General features: G+C 41.3%; 1 pseudogene; it reads right to left on the bottom strand.

Moving 5' to 3' along the window:
* LOC105743369 overlaps positions 1–11,338 on the bottom strand; it is a 73,767-nt pseudogene extending 62,429 nt beyond the window's left edge.
* Positions 11,339–20,576: the final 9,238 nt, after the last annotated feature.

Raw genomic sequence — 20,576 nt, 5'->3', positions numbered from 1 at the left:
GCCTTGTTTCTCACTAGTGACCCTGATGAGCAGATGTTTTTAATTTTGTTAAGATCTGATTTAACTCATTTCTTCTCTGTGGTTGCACCTTATAATGTCCTGTAGAAGAATTCATTTCCTTTCACCAAATTCTGGGTATTTTTCTCAATTTTATCCTAGAACCTTCAGAGTCTTAGTGTTTGCGACTAGGTACATGCTGCTTCTCAGATCAGAGTCTGTGTTGCAGAAGGTAAGTGTTGAGGGACCTTGTGTTCTTCCCTGTATGTATGATGGGCCTTCATTCTTTGTGGATTTTATAATCTGCAGATTTGGTTAACTCTGGTCAACTGTGATCTAAGAATATTAAATGGGAAATTTTAAAATAAACTATTCATAAGTTTTAAATAACAATTATCATAGTATATTGCTATCATTGTTCTATTTTATGATTATCTGATAATCTCTTCCTGTGGCCAGTTTATAAATTACACTTTATCATAGGTATGCATGTACAGAAAGACACGTACTGCAGTACACAGCATTGCTGCTAAGGGTTATGGCATCCGCCAGGTATCCTGGAATGAATCCCCTGTGGATAAGGTGAACTATTCTATTCAACTTGTGATAAACCACTTTCTTAAAAAAGACTTTTCTCTGCATTTAATTGCTCTGATAGCTTTTCCCAAAATTATTTAATGACATCAATGTGAGTCTATTTCTGGAATCTTTTGTTTAAGAAAAAAAAATTTCTTTATACTAATACCACTCTGTCCTAATTATTGTAGTTGTAGAGTAATATTTGAGGTTAGGTACTGCGAGACTTCCAACTTTGTTCTAAATTATTCAGTATATTGGTGACTATTCTTGGTTCTTTGCATTTCTATCCACATTTTAGGATCATTTACATTTTTGTGAATTTTTATTAAAAGACATGCTGAGATTGAGACTGGGAGTAGATGGATATCTGAATCTGCCTGGATCCTGGAAGACTGCTTTTTGAACAATTTTGAGTATTTAAATTTGTAAACACTACATTTCCTATTTATATACATATCTGAGCAGCTTATATTGTGCTAATAGTTTTGTATATATGGTCAATGAAAGATATTGACCTGTAATTTTCTTTTATTACAGTATTTGTGTCAAGTTTTTAAAATTTTCTTGGATAGATGGGATACAATGGGAAAAGAGTCTTCCTTCTTGATTTTTTTTTTTTTTTTTTTAGTACTGGGGATTAAATTCAGGGCCCTGTGCTTACCAGGGAAATGCTTATTCTACTGAGCTATCTCCCTGGCCCTTCCTTCTTCATTTTTGAAAGCACTTATATAAAACTGGAGTAATTTCTTTCTTGAATATTTGATTGAATTCACTGGTACAATAATCTGACTTGGGAAATTTCTTTATGAGAAGTTTTTGATAAGGAATTAAATTTCTTTAGCATCATTCAGGGACTCTATTTCAAAAGTATAGATACTTTTTTCCCATCATTTGTTTTGTTGAATATATATATATATATATATATATATATGTATAAATTTTTTTTTGAAACATGGTCACCCTGTATGTTCAGGCTGGGCCTGACTCACTATGCAGCTGAGGCTGGCCTACTTATGGCGATCCTCCTGCCTCAGCCTCCCAAGTGCTGGGATCGTAGGCATGTGCCACCGTGCTTGGCATGTTGCTATATATGTCGACTGTATGTATGATCGTACCTATAATACATTGTGATATTTTCTTCAGGTCTTTGAGACACTTTTGTTGTTTTATTCTTTGTTCTTTATATTGTATCATAGTGTCAATCAATTTTCAAATGTAGTGATTCTTTTTTCTGTTGCTTAGCTATATTTAGTCAAATTTTCACTTTCCAGTTCTATAATTTGTGCTTGGCTCTGGTTTTAAAAGTTTCCTTCTCCATGCTATATTTTTTCATTTTTGTTAGAACTTTATTTTTTTATGTTTTGGACATTTTTGTAATACATGAATTAAGTTAGTTTCTATTTATTTGCCAATGTTTAGGTCATCTTTGAGTCAGTCTTTCCTGCCTGCTTGTTCTCTTGTCTGTGATCACTTTGAGTGTTTATCTAACTTATGTTTGCATAATTTAGGAATATGAATATAACATTGTTGAATCTCTGGATTTTCTTACATTCCTTTAGAGAATACTCCTTCAGTTAGTTAACTTGGCAAAATGCAAAGTCCAAGCCATGACTTCTCTGACAGGCATTAGCTAAAGTTTCCAGTGGCACCTTTTGTTTTAGATGGATCCTCCTGGTGTTCTGTCTGTGCTTGTGCCTATATAAACCAGGAATCAGTGACGCACTCTGGTGATTTTATGTTTGTATGTATTTCCAATACACATCCTCCTTTCTGTGATATCTACCTTCACTTTCTAGCACTCTGGAGGTCCCAGTGTTGTGCTCTCACTCCTCAAGGGAATAGCACCTGGCTTCCGGCTTCCTGTTGCATCATTCCATTCAGATGGGTCTGTGCCCTCCACAGACAGCCCGGGAATCACACTTCTTTCCCTAACAATTCCACTCTGCACAAGGGCATCTCCTGTAATTCCTTTCCTTTTGTTGAAGCTCTAATTTTTGCATTTTTTCCATTTGTATTTTTACTTGTAGGAGATTAGTTTACTTTATCACCGACAGTGACAGAATTTACAATCAGTTTTTATTTTACATTTTGTTGATTATTTAACATATTTTCATAAATTCTGTACAATTTCAAATATTTATGGTGACAAACTTATTTATGTAAGTTGTGTGCTTGCTTCGCTTTTTTCATGATTTCATTCATTAGGTCTGTTTTTAAAGAATATAAAAAATAATTAAAAACCCATTAGAAATGATACAGAATTTCATTAAACAAAATAATAAAAATTCAACAATGGTTGTTATATTGAATAATGTTGTCTTTAAACTAATTGTTTAGATAGCCACATGTAAGCATACAAAAATGGTCTAAAAAGTTGTAAGAAACTAAAAAGAAGAAGAAAAAAATTGAAAGCATTAACTGCCTAAATCAGCAGTACCATTATCCAGGCTATTATATATATTTTCTTTCTTTCTTTCTTTCTTTCTTTCTTTCTTTCTTTCTTTCTTTCTTTCTTTCTTTCTTCCTTCCTTCCTTCCTTCCTTCCTTCCTTCCTTTCCCCTACCCCAGTTGTTTCCTTTCCTTTGAATAGATACTTTCCCTTTCACTGTATCTATTGTACCTTTCAGATTTTATTTACTCTTTCAGGTTTTTACACTAGTGAGGTAATATGATGTCTACACACGTGTGTCTGATTTATTTCACTTATGAGTATGATCTCTAATTGCATCCATTTACCTATAAAAGCCTCAAGTTTATCTTTTTCTAGAGCTAAATAATACTCTATTGTGTAAAAATATTTTTTCCTCAGTTGATGGTCATTGGAAACAATGCTCCACGTGACAGGATACCAGAAAAAATCAGGGGTTGCTATTATGTTTGCTGACAATGTGAACTTTAAACCAATAATGATCAAATGAGATAAAGAATGTCACTACATACTTGTTAGGGGAAAACTGCAAGAGGACGAGATAACAATTGTAAGTATATATGCAACCAATGTGGGAGAACCCAACTATATAAGACAAATTTTAATAGACATGAAAAAACAAATGAGCAATAATGCAATTGTAATTCGGACGTTAACACCCATTTCAGCAAAGAGATAGGCAAAAAATCAGCAAAACAATAACAGAACTAAACTGAACTTGTGAAGAAATAGACTTAGTAGACCTTTACACACTGTTCCATCCAACGACATCAGAATACATATTCTTTCAACTGCATTTGGGATTTTCTCCAAAATAGACCATATACTAGCACATAGAACATGCAAAAACTCCATAAAAGCATGGAAATTAGATAGCAGTAAGTTCTCACATCAGAAGAACAGAATGAGCCCAAATAACCTTAGGCTACACCTCAAACCCTTAGGAAAAGAAGAGCAAGTCAAGCTCAAAGCTGAAAAAAGGTATAAAGATCAGAGCAGAAGTTTTTGCAATGGAGATGAAGAAAACTATACAAGGAATAATGAATCAAATAGTTGATTCTTTGAAATAATAAATAAAACGGATAAATCCCTAGCCAACCTTATCAGAAAATGGAAAAATATTCAAATTCAAGCAATAAAGAATGAAAAGGGCAAAATTACTACAGATCCTGTAGAAAATCAGAAAATAATATTTACTTCGAAAAATCTTTACTTTCACAGAATGGAAAACAGAAGAAATGGACAGATTCCTAGATATATATGAACTTCCAAACCTGAATCAAGAAGATATAAAAATTCAGAGTAACTTAATATCAGTCAATAAAATTGAAAATGTAATTAAAAAACTTGCCAACAAAGAAAAGGCCAGGTCATGATGTATTCACAGCTGAATTCTACAACAAATGTAGAAAAGATTTAATGCCAACTCTTCTCAAAGTCTTCAATGAAATTGAAGATGAAGCAATTTTTCCAAACTCTTTATGGGAGGCAAGTACTACCATAATACTAAAACCAGATAAAGACCAAACCAAAAAAGAGAACTTTAGGCCATTCTCCCTAATGAACATAGATGCAGACATCCTCAATAAAACACTAGAAAACAGAATTCAGCAAATCATCAAGAAGATTACACCTCATGAACAAATGGAATTCATCCCAGAAATGCATGGCTAGTTCAACATAGAAAATCTGTAAATGTGATACACCACATCCACATAGCCAAAGACAAAAATAACATGACCATCTCAATTGATGCAGAAAAAACTTTTGACAAAGTACAACACCCATTCACAATTAAGACTCTGCAGAACATCAGAATAGATTTTTAAAAAATACTTCAACCTGATAAAAGCCATGTAAGAAACAAACAGCCACCATCATAGTAAATGTACAAAAGCTGAAAGCTTTCACTCTAAAATAAGGAACAAGGCAAGAATGTCCAGTGTCTCCACTCCTGTTCAGTATAGTTCTGGAAACATTAGCAAGAAAATCAGACAAAGGAGAGAAATAAAAAGAATATTGATTGGAAAGGAAGAAATGAAATTATAATTGTTTGCAGATGACATGATAGACCCCGTTATATATACATAGAAGACCCCCAAAACTCTACAAAGGGACTTGTACATTTGATATTCAAATTCAGTAATGTAGCAAGATACAAAGTCAGCACTCAAAAATTATTAGTATTTTTGTGCACAAACAATGAAAACACAAAGAGAGAAATTAGTGAAACCATGCCTCTCACAATAATATAAAAAAGAAAAAAAGAAAAGAAATACTCAGGAATCAATCTCACAAAGGAAAGACTTACATAGTGAAAATTTCTGTACTCTGAAATGGGAGATCAAAGAGTACTTCAGAAAATGAAAAGACATTCCTTGCTCCTGGACAGGAATGACTAACATTGTGAAAATTGTCATACTCCCCAAATTGTTATCAGATGCAATGCAATCCTGATTAAAATACCACTAGTATTTTAATCTAGAGAAAGCATCCCTGAAATCCATATGAAACAAGAAGAGACCTAGAATAGCAAAAGCAATCCTGGGAAACAATGGAAAGGCAGGAGATATTATAATTTCTGACTTGAAATTATACTACAAATCTTCCATGATAAAACCAGCATGGCTTTGGCAAAAACAAAAAACAAAAAACAAAAAACAAAAACAGACCTAAGGATTAATAGAACATATTAGAAGATGCAGACACAACTAAAAACACACTCATTTAATGGATATTGATACTTGTTTTAGCTACACTAATTCTTTTCTTACTCTATTTTCTTTTCATTTATGATGCTTTCACTTTGTAAAATTATAGAAATGGACAAAATATGTAATATCTGTGTGGGAATCAAAACAAATAAATATAAAATTGAACTACTTAATAGCAAGCTAGCTTCAGGCTGGTTGTTTTTTCTGGGCTTGAATTCACTTTCAAGCAAATTTTTACAAGAAAAACACTCATACATTTGTTAGCAAAACTGTAGTTATTAAGTGGAAGGAGATGTCTCATATTGGTAATGATGGCAACGTTTTAGATTCAAAGATGGCAATACACACTGTTCTCCATGGGTGATTTTGACTACAGCATGGCTAACTGGCATATTCATCTTTCAACAATAGGTGTTGTGCCTCCCAAATCAAGGGTTAGGCAAAGGAAAAAATTGTAAGTTTTGACACTGAGGTCAGCAACTTCAGGTTTCCTTCTAGTAAAATAGGATAAAAGTTAATTTTATAGATAGTGTGAGAATTAAAGATGTCAGACAAGGGACCTAGAGTAGAATTTTGAATTGGTCTTCATTGCTGTATTTGAACACTGAATCAACTTGATCAGTTTACTTTTCTCCTGTATCTTGATCCTAGTTAGAACAGAAGTTTCCACTTGGTAACATTTTCCTGATGTAATTATTTACATATCTGGGTCTGCTAGTTGAAGAGTGTACACACAGGCATTAGTAGACAAGAGAAATCTATCATTTATTAATACAGCACCAATTTCCAAAATGTCCCTGTCTCAGAGTTATAGAAATAGTTTTCATTCTACTGTTGCAAGAGGACAGGGCAATCATAGTCAGTCCTACCAGATTTGAGAACACCTCAAGTTGACTTTACTAGTTAACTGGTTGGGATGCTCACAAGGTTTTCTCAGAGAAACCTGAGAGAAAACAAACACAAAGTATTCATTCAAATAGGAAGATTGGAAAAACACTGTGGCAATGCTGAGTATAGTAAGAATGGGAGTGTGTCTCACATGAGTGTGTGAGACACCTGCACACCAAGCCAGCCACTCTGTCCCTGCAGCCACCTCTTGGGTCCTTAGAGAGTCTCCTTGTGGGTGGGACAGAGCTGTACCATCAGTCTTTGGAGAGTGAGCAGTGTGGGTGATGTGAGTGTGGTGCCCCTTACTCCTTGCCAGATGGTGACCACACTTTCCTCCTCTTTGCTCCAGGTCCTGCTCTGATTTCTTTTTGAGACTTCCATTGCTCATGTGTGTGGTCCTAGGTGCCCATTCCTTAAAACTGCCATGTGGGAGGAGCCTCAGGCTTCACTCAGAGGAAGAAGTTAGCAGGCTGACATGCTTCATGGGGGTCCCTCTTTTCCTCCCTTCCTTTACATGTGGCGTTTGTCTGCCTCTGCTGATTCAAGCATCATTCTCTTTCTCTCTGGACATCAAATTTCAGTGAGTAGAAAGTTGAATGGTCAAGATAAGTGACATGCTTTTTTTTTTAATGTTCACCCTCAGAAGTCATATAAACAGCACCAAAAACTGACACTACTTAACAGACAGAAGCAGTTTTAGTCTTTAAGGGCTCCCATATTTACGTCTTCCCTGACTTGCCACAATTGCTTGTTGGACTTAAGATGGCTGAGTTGGTCTCCCTAGATACCAAGGGCTGGGCCCTGCTGTAGTATGTCAGGCCTGCACATGGGAAATTTGGGGACAATGGCTTCCACTGAGCATATTCTCAAGTGACAGCTTTTTACAAATGCATGTTTATACTATTGAAGATAAATCAACCATTTGAATGTATGAATATCAGTGTCATTTGATACATTCACAGCATTGTATACCCGCTACCTCCACTTAGCCCCTAAACCTTTGCGTCATGCTCCAATGAGACTCTGTACCTACCTCCCTGCCTCCTACCCAATGCTCTGGAATCTAATCTGCTTCTTACAGATTTTCCTTTTCTGAATACCCCATGAAAGCCATAAGTAACCTTAGCATCTAACTTCTCTCATTTAGCAGGATGACTTCAAGTGCCACCTATGCTGCGGCATATTTGTCTTTTATTCTTTTGATGTCTAAAGAATATTGCATGGTATAGATGTGTCACAATGCTTTACCCACCTGTCTGTTTCTGTACATTTGGCCTATTCTATGTTTTGGTGTAGTGTGTCATGCTGTAGTGGGTGTGACTTGTTTGAACACCTGTTTTTAATTCTTTCAGCAATATACCCAAGAATAGATCAAGTAATATCTTTTGAATAGTTTAAAAAGTGAGGCTAGGCTGCATGAGGATGATGTCTGTAATGACAGGAGTGAAGGGCTTGCGGGCTGGTGGTGTTCAGTCCCAGTTATGTGCCCACTCCTTCCTTTACCAGGTGTGTGGGTTTTCTTGATGTGTCACCTCATCTAGCCTAAGGAGCACAGATGGGAGGCAGCTGGTGTTGTCTTGTGGTTCATGCACAACTTTGTCTACTTATTCTAACAAGTACAAAGTTGGTTTTGCTCTGACGGGGTTTTGCATACATCACCCACGTCTGGAAGCCTCCAAAACACTGGCTGGGACTTCTGCAAGTAAGAATGGGATATGCACCCTGTTTTCTGCTCCTCCCATTAAGTATGACTGACAGCCCTAGACACTGTGGATGAAACACATGTAGGTTGACTGCAAAGTAGAAAGGAGAGGTAGACGGCCTGGTGTTCTTGGGATGGGAGGGAACACAGCGATGTTTCCATCTTGCTTGTATATCTTGGAAGAATCTTAAAATTCAGAAAAGGCAACATGCTTGTCCAAAGCAGCCCCCGAGCCTGTTCTTTCTTGTGAAAGGAGCAGGAGAGGAGTGCTGAGCCCAGGGTCCAGTGGAGCAACTTGGTCATCAGCTATAGCAGTGTCAGAGAGGCCAAGTGGGGACTTGAAACTCTTGTCCCCACTTCGATGGCCAGGCCAGGATCCTGGACTTCTGACACCTATGCAGACTGAATCATGTTCCCCAGGTCTGTATATTGAAGCCTTAGCATCTGATGTAATGATGTTTGGAGACAGGACCTAAGAGGAGTAATTAAGGTTAAATGAAGCTATAAGGATGGAAACACAGGATGGGTTTCCCAGTAAGTAGAAAGAGAGAAGAAAGGCCTTTTTAGGCACAGCTAGAAGGTGACATCAACAAGCCAGAAGGTGAGGCCTCACCAGACACTGACCATGTCTGTCTACTATGTCCGACTCCAGAGCTGTAAGACATAGATGTCCATAGTGAAAGGTGTTGGTCTATAGGACTTTGTTACCTGGTGGTTTCCGTGCTTGTGCCTCTCCATATTTGGTGGAGGGTGAGCATAGTGAGCTAGCTACAGGATGTCTTGCACCACCCAGCTGGGGCAAGGTCACACCTCTCCACAGCATTAGTGGTGGACATAGAGGAAGCAGTCAGTCCAGCACTGTGAGACAGCCAAGTTCTGTCTGCGGGAAGGCAGAGATCCCAGCCCTGAGCAGCGACTGCCTGGCAATGGAGTAGGGTCTCTCTCTAGAGATGATGGGCAGGGCAGGTCCCTACTGGAGCCATGTCCGGGTGTGTGTGTGGGTTCCAGATATGCTGAAGCATGGCAAGGACCCAGAGCAGGGTCACATAACACCCACAGAGCCCACGCTCCAACGGAAAACCACTTGTCATCTCCAGAACTCTCAGCCAAAATATGTTTATGAGTTAGTGTAAACACATCCAAAATAAGAGAAAAAAATAAGAAGTCTGAGAGAGAGAAAATCTCAGAAAAGATATCAAATGTTTCAGGAAAATAAGGTAGAAGGAAGCAAATAGGAATTGTAAGTCCACTGTCTGAAATCAAACTCAACTGATGGTCTACAAAGAATGAGGAGAAGAAGGAAAGAATGAGGAGAAGGAAAGAATCGGTAAACTGGAAAAAATGACAGTAAGGAACCAGTCCTCTTACAGTGGGCAAAACCTGTGAGCAGACGGATGCCCCAGAGAGCAATCAGAGGAAGGGTGGCCCTGAAAGAGGTCCAGCATCATCACTTATCAGGGAAACGTAGACACAACCCCACAGGACACTGTTGGACACTTGTTCAAGAGGCTAAAACTTAAAAAAACAAAACAAAACAAAAAACCCAAACCATCAAATTCTGGTGAAGATGTGAGGAGACAGGGTCATTTATATAGTGCTGGATGCAATGTAAAATATTACAGCTACTCAAATAGGGCACGATAGTTGCTTAAAAATGAAAGACATGCTTACTGTATAATCCCAGTGGTCACACTTGATGAATCTACCTCAAAAAAGAAGCATATTTACGTATTTACTTTTTAAAATTTGGTTGTTACAGGGTCTCATTACACCATCAGGACTTGTAGGAATCCTCCTGCTTTCAGCCTCCCCAGCGCTGGCCACTCCACCCGGATTCTGGCCAGCTCAGCCTGCCCCGAGGGTGAGGCTGGCATGGCGTGTGGTGCCGCGGATCAAACTTCGGTCCCTGCACTTGCCTAAGTTTGCCTAAACAGGTGCTTTAGTCTGCTGAACTATCTTGCCAGCCCCAAGAAGCTTATTTTTGTGCACACTTTTCAGATGGATAGTCACAATAACTTTATTCATAACAACTGCAAACTGGAAACCATCCAGACGTCTGCCACCGAGTGAGTTGTTAGACGTTGTGTTTTAACAGTACCACAAGCCTTGCTAAGTCCCAAAATGAAGTGCTCCCAAAATCCAGCAGCTTGTCCAACTTGCTGGAGAACTGTGTCCTATGAACTTCCAAGTCCCAGAGTTTCACGCTGCCTGACTTCATTTGCATAACATACTTGCAATGACGAAAGTATGGAAATGAGAGCAGAGCAGGGCTGCAAGGGCTAAGAGAGATGGAGGTGGCGTGGGGGAACCCCTGTGGTGGAACGCTCCACACCCTGCCGTGTTGGCCCCGCTGGCCTGGGTTGACATGCTGCTACAGGTTGGCCCGATGTTACTCCTCCAGGTGTTTTAGTCACTTCCCTGTCACTGGACCAAATACTCGACACATGGACCCTAAAGGAGGAGAGGTTTATCCCGGTTCAAGGTTTCCATCCGTGATCTGGCTCCAAGGCAAAGTGGCGGACAGGTAGGGCAGAGGAATCTGGCGAAACAAGCTTGCTCACTTCACGGCAATCGGCTGGCCGGCAGAGAGAAGGGAGCGAGCTAGGACAAAAATAGACCCGTCTAGGTCTTGGTCCCAAGTGACCCACCTTCCTCCCGGCCCCGTGTCCTAATTGCACATTCATCTACTGAGCTCGTCAAAAGATGAATCTGTTTACAAGAACAGCACTAAGCCAAACCCACAATCCAATCGCATTCCAAATAGGGAGACTTTTGGAGATTTTTTAGATCTAAACCATAAGTAGGAAAACTGGGTATAGAGTATCTGGCATCTCTTCATATGGTTTTTTTTTTTTTTTTTTACAAGTGTGTGCAGTGGTTTCCAGTAATACCAAACTAAAAAAATTAATTAAAGCAGTAAGTAGCAAGCGCATTTGTAGATTGCTAAAGTGAGGCCTGCCCTTTATTTCTAACATGCAGCATTGCCAGACAGCAGCAGGGGGCGCTCACTTTCACGTACTTGGGCTCCATCGATGGACTCCTGGAAACCTGCTTACTTTGACAGGAGCCGCCGTGAACTCTCCTCTGTATGCCTTGGGTCTGTGCCGAGAGGGACCCTGCTTCTATGCTCTGCTGAGAAGCTCCTAGGTTCTCTTCTTTCTGCAAAACCTAAGTTAGCCTTTGGGCTTCAGTCATAAGGAGGGTGTGCTGGTCATGAAGAAATTTTACAGAGCTTTGGCCACGCCAGTACGCTGTGAGACCATGTGAAAGGGCCAGCAGCGGAACCGCTCACCTCTTGACAGGGAGACCCTGGTATTGAACAAGAGAAGCGGCTGGGGACAAGCGGAGCTGGGCCTGGGAATGGGAGCCCGAGCTGCCCGTGGCTCCGACCAGGACCAGTAGGTGAGGTCCAGGGAACTGATAGGCTCTGCGTGCCTGCTCGTATGAGCAGGGCCTGGCTGCCAAATGTCAATGTCTTCATGACTTTCAAACTCAGCACAGTTCAACGGCTGACAAGTTTGGGTTTATTAATATCATTGTGTAAACCAGAAATTCTATCTCAGCTGTTAAAAATATTTTCTCACTTTGTGGAATGGCCTGGATTTGTTTGTGCTCATTAGTCATCCATTTTCAAAGAGCAAGCATTCGATAGTTGCCATATGCTATCTTACCCTGCTCCTATCAGAGAGCCTTCACTTACATGCAAACATTTTTAGAGTGATCTGTAATTTGGGGGCACAATCACATCAGCACACTCAAGAGAAAAAGGGAGGCAAATCTAAAGAAAATGCTCTTCCTCTTCTCTTTGGCTTCCTTGATATTTGAGTCTAATAAAATGAGCTTTGGGTTTCATGTTAAGCACTCTGAGAAGGCTAAGCAATGGTTCTGACGGGCAGACCTGTGTTCCCTACACGGTGGACTCGGATATTTTTGCATTGTTATTTCCATGCTGTTCTCATGGTGATGCTATAGTTGCCAAGCCGCTGTTTTAATTTCCAAATGAGATAGTTTGTACACGGTGCACATTAGAAAATTCTAGTCTATGTGATTACCAGCGTTTACTTTTGTTGTTTTTTTCTTCTGACATTGGATTGATTCAATTGTCTTCAAATTTACCTTCACTGAGATGTTCATATTGAAAAATACACATCGGGGTTAAATAATTCTTACTATATACTGCTTGTCCACAAGTAGAGCTTATTCTTTCTAATATAAATTTAAAATTTTGTGCAATAATTTCTTTATCTTCAGATTTTAGTATTTAATTTCATCCACAACCCACAGATATCTGCTTACACATTTTGCTCCGTCTTGGACCAAACTTACTGAAGTTGAAGTGCCGTTTTTCCCTCACCCTTCCGCAGCATCCATCATGCAGAGTGATGCTAATAAGAGATGACTGAAGAAGGGTGCACAGGTGTATTATCCGGGCTCAGATTGGCAACTCTCTGATATGCACAACCCAGGCTCGGCGCGTGCACACACATACACGGAGAACCATGCCTGATCAAAGCCTTCCATTTGGTTGAACTTGGCAATGGCTTTGAAATGTTGACAACTGTCAAATTAAGATCACCCAAGCCATTTCACAGGCTCAAATTTGGATGCAGGTCTCAGAACAGAAGGAGATAGCTACTGGCTACTGCCCAAGTGACTTCACCATCTATCATTCAGTTAGTTGTGCTTTATGAAATGAAGCAACTAGAAACGGGGAACGTCAGCATCCAGTGCTGGAAATCAGCACTTTCCCCATTTACCTTCCCTGGAAGGAAGAACACAGATTGTTCTTATTTAAAATGCACAAATAAGGAATTGTGGTTAGTTTGATTAGCTTTTCTTTTTAATTCCTGCCTCATGTTAGTTTCTTTCTCTTCCCTCACTCACCTGGCAAGAAGCATTCATGTCTTGCAGTGCAGTAGAGGGTCGGGACTTAATTTTTCAGGTCCCCGAGGGCTGTATTCATCTGTGCCTGGTCACGCTGATGTTTTCTGTAGCTGTGCTCCAGGATTATTTCCTTTTGTCGCTGTCAGTCTTAGTAAAAAATGTTCATGTGTTTATCATCTTCTTGATTTTAACCTTTCAAAGAGCAGTGCCTGTGTTGTGTCAGTTTTGGTAGGGACTTTAATGCCCAGCAGAGCATCCAGCATAGAGCAGGGGCTGAATCAGTGATTCCAGGGCATTGTGATAATCAGAGAATTTCAATGCATGAGAACACTTTTTGAATTGTCATCATTATTGGAATTGATAGCAGGACAGAAACATTAAACTACTTGAAACCTTTTCTTTGCAATATTTGATTAGTGCACTATTAGAATTGCCCAGCTAATTTTTTAACTGAATCATCATGCTTAAAAAATGCTCTGTTTATTTTTTGTTTGAGAGCCATACCTATCTGCATGACTATCTGTGGACTTCAGTGTAGTGAGTGAGAAAGCCCCCAACTCAGAACCTTTGAATCCAAGGGAGCAGATATGGATTAGTAAAGTTATATCTTTACAGCAGAAGAAATTAAGCCACCAACTCGCATCTGGGTCTGCTTAAATATGGCAGAGCCTCTTGGGCAGAGCCAACAGCTTGTCTGATGCCACTGTCAAAATCAGTGCATACTTCTCAGGCCTCCGGGATCCTGAGAAACCAAATCCCACAGCAACACTGCTTGACCTGCATATCAGGAAGAAGACTCTGGGACAAAGTGTATGTACATGTGATTTTCCATGGTTTTGGAATTTCTTTGGTATTTGTGGATTATAGCTTATGCAGGTGCTACAACAATCAAATACCCACACTATTGGTTAGAGCAGCTCCTTCAATTAAATAGCTCATATTCCTTGTCTACAGGCTATCATAGGATGACACTAAAAGCACTGGAGAGCTATACTAGGGTGACCCTTCCACACAGTGTGCCTATGGGCACCCCCAGGGAAATACACAGTACCTAGGCACACAATGGACTTTTGCATCTTACAGTGCCAGATTCAAGAGTAATGCCTCAGTATTTCAGCATAAACAAGCTACGCTTTCTTGAACTTTGGTTCTTTGTTTTCATCTTAAGCTTTGAATAGAAAACAATTCCCTTGAGGTACCAGCTGCTGAAAAAGAGTATTTTTGGTAACCCTCCACTTGGAAGCCAGCGCCTTAAGCAGTCAGGACAGTACCAGGATGGAAATAAGGCTTGGCCTTTCCATCCCCAAGAGATACCTTGTTCCCAAGAAGTCAGATGGAGACGGTGCCACACTCACTCTGCAGGTGTACAGGGGCTGCGTTGCATCACACAGGTAGGTACCATTTATATAGATGGAGATGTGACAGTTCTCACACCTTCAGCTGTACAGTACTCAGTTTGCAGTATGTGCAAGAAGAGTCAGGACAGGACAGAAACTTCCTGGAATTCTGTGCATCATTTTTTATGAAGCACCCACTCATGTTTTTCTACATCTTCAATAACCAGCTCCTGCCAAAGAGTGGGGCAGGATTATCCCTAGCTTGCTGAGAAAGAAAACTTGGATTTAGGGAACTGTCAGCCCCATCAAGAAGGAGGGTAGTCTATAGTTCTTAATGTGTCACTAATTGTGTGGCTTTGGAAGAAAAATACATCCTCTCTTTTGAAATATATTCTGTTCAAAAAAGTGGCTTGGTAACATCTCCATTTCTGACCTTGAAAGATAGCCCAAAAAGTACATTAAACAGTAGTTGAGTTGTGAACAGTGCTTGTGGTCTCTCTAGAATGGGGACGGCAGACACTTGAGACCGTTCAGTGATGCAAACACCCCTCTGCACATGGGTGCCTCAAGTCCACCACCACGGACCTGGTAGGTACACTTGGTGCTGTTTAGGTGACAGCCCCTAACAGTTACTCTGGAAATAGGGGCCCCCATGCAGAAATTCAGCAGATTGGATGTAAAATTCAATGTGCACACAAAGTAAGGCAAACGCATTTGTATTCACTACCTTGCTGGGCTCCAGATGTGAAACACGGGTTATTAAAAAATTATACCATTTTCTTTGATTAAATAATTTTATGTCTTTTTCCTGCATCAGTGGATTAGGAGGTGTTGAGACCCAAAAATTTCTACTTGAAAAAAATTTCAAAATCATTTGGATTAAATGTAAGTTTTGGGAAGGAACACAGGAGACGTGAGGTCCCTTTCATGCCTTTATTCCTCATGCCCCCATGCCATTCTGCACAGGAAGTTAGGCTTCGGTGCTGCTGAATTAAGGACACATTGCTAACCATTCTGCTGGCTTTTCTGCGTGTTCCTGGTAATGGTCTCATTATGGGACACAATGTTCGCAAATATCGCCAACAGCCACACTGGAGAAGAATCTTTTTGTATGAATTTAAGCAAAGAGTGCAAATGTGATTTAGCAGCAAACATCATTCCCAGTTTGAGGGCTTTCTGTGAGGGAGGCTGGCAGATCTGCCTGCGTGCGGCTCAGCCAGGTAGGAGGAAGCTTGAGTGGGTGCATTAGTGGATCCTGGCAGCAGCTATTCAAGTCCCAGATGTCTCTTTGCTGATGTATGAGTAATGACAGGGCTTGATGCTCGCGGACAGCTTGTGCAATCACAGGGAAGGTATGAGGAGACGTTGTCACCGGATCCAACCACAAGATGTCACTCGCGCTGCTCGTGCCCTACATTTATCGCCTACACTCTGCTGCTCATTCTAGCAGCCGGTTGCTTTAGTTTTTCTATACCTATTTCTGCAGGATCTTCATCGAAGGTGATGCCGTGGTGTAAAGAAGGGTCCCTTTTCTTGTCCAGGTTCACATAAACCACAGTACCATGTAAGAGCTCTTGGTACCTCGGCCATGCCGGGGGAGAGGAAGAAAAGTAGGATGAATTGGACTTGCAGGTGGTGGCCACAGAGCAGAGTCACCTGGATGCAGGTCGCTGGTCACAGGGTGAGCCTCCATGTCTTCTGTTTCTGCCTGGATCTGTGCAAGTTTGTCTCATGATGAATACTATGGGTGGTAGGAGAATGCTGGGACTTTTGCCACTCTGTGGGTGGAATTAGGAGTCCTTATCACACATATACTAAATCTCCATTAAAAACAAAAACAGGGCGGGCAAGATAGCTCATTGGGCTGAATGCCTGCTTTGGCAAGCACAAAGACCAGGGTTCCATCCCCAGTTCCGCATGCTGTGCCGTCCTCGTCCCCCAGGTTGCTCCGAGCTGGACGGAGTCTGGGCCTGGTGGTTCATGCCTGTAGTCCCAGTGCTGGGGAGACTGAGAACAGGAGGATGACTATGATTCTGAGCTGAGTAGTGAGACCCTGTACCAAATACATAAATAAATAAAAAAAAGAAGCAAAGTGGAAACTCCTATATAAAGGTTCTAAGGGAAAGAAAGGGAAGCTTTCTGTGGCCCTTTGAGGGGCTGACACCAATAAGGCTGGGGGATCATATTCTTATTCTCTTTCCTGCTGTCTCCTGTGCTCCTTACAGCCACCACCCCGGGCAACAGATACATACAAGGAGACAAAGAAGCCTATAATTCCAGTGACGTAGGAGGCTGAGGCAGGAAGAGTCAAGTTTGAGGTAAGATTGAACATGCTACTGAGTTACTTAGCAGGAGCCTGTCTCAGAGGGAAGCCTTTGGGTTTAATATTCAGTGCAAAGAAGAAGAAGAAAAGAGAGACAAAGGTACCTGTGGGCCAAGTCTTCCCTGGCACAGCTGAAGGATCTTGTGAACAGCAGTACTGCTGTTGCTGGGATAAGTCTGTGGGTGCCATGTCCAGGCCTGAGCCTGGGCTTGCTCTGCCCAGTGAGCTGAGGTAGTGATGGAAGCCTGCACCTGCAGATGTGTTTTATTTTCTTGCTCCACTTGAACCAAGCCCCAAAGTGGCAGGGTTCTCTTGCACACTGAATACCAACCCTACCTGACTGAATTCTTCTCAGTGGGTTCCCTGGACAGAGCAGATGAACTAGATAAAATTTCAGCAAGGGTCTGTTCAACAATCAGGACACGGGGGAGGGACATCCTTGTTGGCATAGCTGGTGAGGACAATGTCTGGTCACAAGGTGACAGCCATGCCAATCTACAAGGGGCTGCGGGGGACCAGGTAGGATACTGCATGGAAACTTGTTGCTACATTTCCTAGGCATTCAATAGAATTCTTTCAGCTGTGCTTTTTCTGAAAAATTTTGTTATATTCAAAGTGACAGGTGTACAGTGGAACGCACTGTTCTGTGTTGCATATTAGGAGTGATTGTGCCTTACTTGGAAACTGGGATGCATTTCAAGTGAAAGATACAATTTGTTATCAGGCCTAGCAGACCTGTACCTTCTCTTGCCCACATTGTTCCTAAGGGCAGCGGGTTTGAAGGAGTTTAGTTATGAGTTTGACAGGAAGGAGAATCGGTCCCCTTTGGGTCACATAAATGGCTGTCTCCTAGTCAGTCAGGACCACTGCCCTGTGCTATCTTTCTTGACACTGCACTGCATGCCCTAAGCCTCCCTGATTCCTGTTTCTGGATAGCCCTATGGTGAACGGAATTGTGCCCCCCCAAGGAATTGTCAAAATTCTGGCTGCCAATGCCATCACTGTGAGTGTGACCTCATTTGGAAATGAGTTCCTTATGGATGTGTCAAGTTAAGATGACATCGTATTGAGTAGGGCGGGGCCTTGAATATTTGAAAGGCCTGGATCTGGGGATGTTTCAGGGTGCTTGCTGAGGCTGTGAATGCATTTGTGTCCGTGTGACTCTGGCGTAACTCCCATCCTCAGGGAGCTCATGGTGTAGTGGGGACTGAGCAAGCAGACACTGTCAGCAGAGTGCGACAGGTGAGTGTGCAGGTGTGCACAGGTGTCCTGGATGCAAAGCGTGGTCCTGATGGAGGGGAGAATGGGACGAGCGGACCCCTAAGTGGGGTCAGGAGACTTGTGAGGAACTTTGGTTTTTGGAAGAATTTTGGAAAAAAAGAGGAAGAAGGGTTGAGGAGGCATGAAAGGGAGGCAGCACTGTCCAAGAGGAATGGGATGCAGGCCATGTGCACAAAATCGATGTGTTAAACAGTAAAAAGAAATAAGTGAAACTGATATTACTATTATAGTTTAATTCAATATATCCAAAGTCATCACTTAAACATGAAATCAATGTAAAATGTTGATTTTTATTTGGCAGCATGTCTTCCAGATGCTATGAGTGTTTTCTACTTTTTTTTTTTTTTTTTTTTTTAAATCAGAATTAGAGGGGCAGAGTTTGTAGCTCGTGATCCTTGTATTGAAACCTTCCAGAGTAGGCAGCGGAGGTGGCAGGATTCAAGGGGCATCAATGCCTGAAATGGCCAAGCATAGGTGGTGCTTTCTGGTTACTCCAGCTGAAAGACCTGAGCCGTGTATAGGGATGACAAGTTTGGCCTGATTCCGGGGTCTGCTTTGGCAGGTGGAGGGGAGTGTGATTTGTTTCATAGTGACAGGGGCCAAGCCCAGGTCTCCAGCAGGGAATGACATACTCAGATAAGTGTTTCAGATGGGCTTCTGGGGAGGCAGCATGCACGTTGGGGGTGCCCAGGAGGGGCCATCCTGAAGGCAGCGAGAGTGCACAGGAGGATCAGGCTTTTGCAGTGGTGCAGACAAGGGACAACAGACGTGATCTGGCAAGTCGTGACAACAACAAAGAGAAGCCCAACGACACTCAATAGCTGAGAGCTCCACTTAGGAGCCTTGGGGCTGGGTGGGTGCTGAATCAGTAAGTAATGAGAAGTTGGACATTTCAGCTTGGAACACATGGAATCAGCCAGACAGAAGCTCAGGAGAAGGGAATGGTGACTTTTGGGACTTCAGCCTAGGGGGTAGAGTTAGAACCACAACTGAGTCCTTCTAGTAACCTGAAGAGTGCATAAGTGGACTGCACTGAAAATCCACTTAAGTAGTGGATACGACCAAGACTAAAAATGGATGACCCAAGAATGAGGAGGTGGAAGAAATCGGAGAGGAATCATGAAGGGGCCACAGAGCAGAGGATGGCCCAGGATGATGAACATAGTGCACTTCACTACTGGGGTGAGGGCAAACATTCTTGCAAATATTGAAGGCAGCCAAGAAACCTTGATTAACTTATTAAATATCTACATATTTAAATGTAGATATGATTTCTAGAGCAGTGCAACAAATGATTTCTCAATCATATTCTTGCTGACAGATCTCAAGTGGAATCTGCCCATGATCTCCTAGTGGTAAGGAGAAAGATGGTGAGGATGCTGCTACTGCTGCTGACAAGCACGGACGAGTCGCACAAAGTGTCAGCACCATTGTAGGTGCTTTCCCGGGCAGGTGTTCTGTGCTCTAGAGACACAGCATTAGTAGATAGCATTGGAATTGCAGTTCAAATTAGCTAATAAATGGGTTTAATTAATTTATTTGAGAGCTTCTAATTTAATTTGAAATAAAAAATTTAATTTCAAATTTTAATTTAACCCACATGCCAGCTTTAAGCATGTACCATTAGTGTCCACATTTCAGAGGCAAGAGTCGTGAAATGTGGTCACATGTTTTAGGCCACCCTGCTAGCATGCAGAGTCTAGATGTCCTCAGGGTCCTTAACGGCTCCATCCAGATGAGGAACTTGGGTTCCAAGAACAATAGATCTGCTTTTGAATTCTGGCCCACATCTGGCCCAGAACCAATACTGAGTGCTATGCTACCAATTCAGAACCTTACTTTCCTTTGTGCAGGGCAAGGGTTACACCCCCTGCTCCTAGGCAGGCTGCAGAGCCAAGCCGAAGAAAGTGGATTAGGTATCTATGCAGTCATCGCCTCCAAGTAGATGTTCTCAAAGGGTTATTTGGAAGTAACACTTTATTTTGGAACATTGATCATGCTGACACTTGTTAAAATCTAAGCAAGTCTTTTATAAGATGTTCTTGCAGTGTTACATCATAGCAGGATACTAACCATCAACTGTAACAACCTATTATATATTTTAGGAGGAAGTAGAAGAACAGAACTCAAGTCTTTACACACAAAGAAATGATAAATGTATGAGGAATTGAAAGGCTAATTATTCTGATTGGTTCACTACACATTGCATACCTGTATTGAATTATCACACTGTACCACTTAAGTATTGCAATTATGTCAATAGAATAGAAAAAAATAGAAATTTCACATGAAAAGAATACAGAATTTGAAGTCAAAGACCAAATCTAGTCCTTAAATCATAGCCTGAGAAACTGTGGGCAGTTTCTTTTCTCCTCTGTAGTTTATCTGCTGAAAACACCGATCACATTGGGGTGTTTGCATTAACCCAGCTAAGCCAGTGCCT

The sequence above is a fragment of the Octodon degus genome, unplaced genomic scaffold, assembly GCF_000260255.1.
Source record: "Octodon degus isolate 3935 unplaced genomic scaffold, OctDeg1.0 scaffold00120, whole genome shotgun sequence".
NCBI lineage: Eukaryota > Metazoa > Chordata > Mammalia > Rodentia > Octodontidae > Octodon > Octodon degus.
Note: the sequence above shows the minus strand (reverse complement) of the source record. Positions and strands in the feature narration are given on the sequence as shown.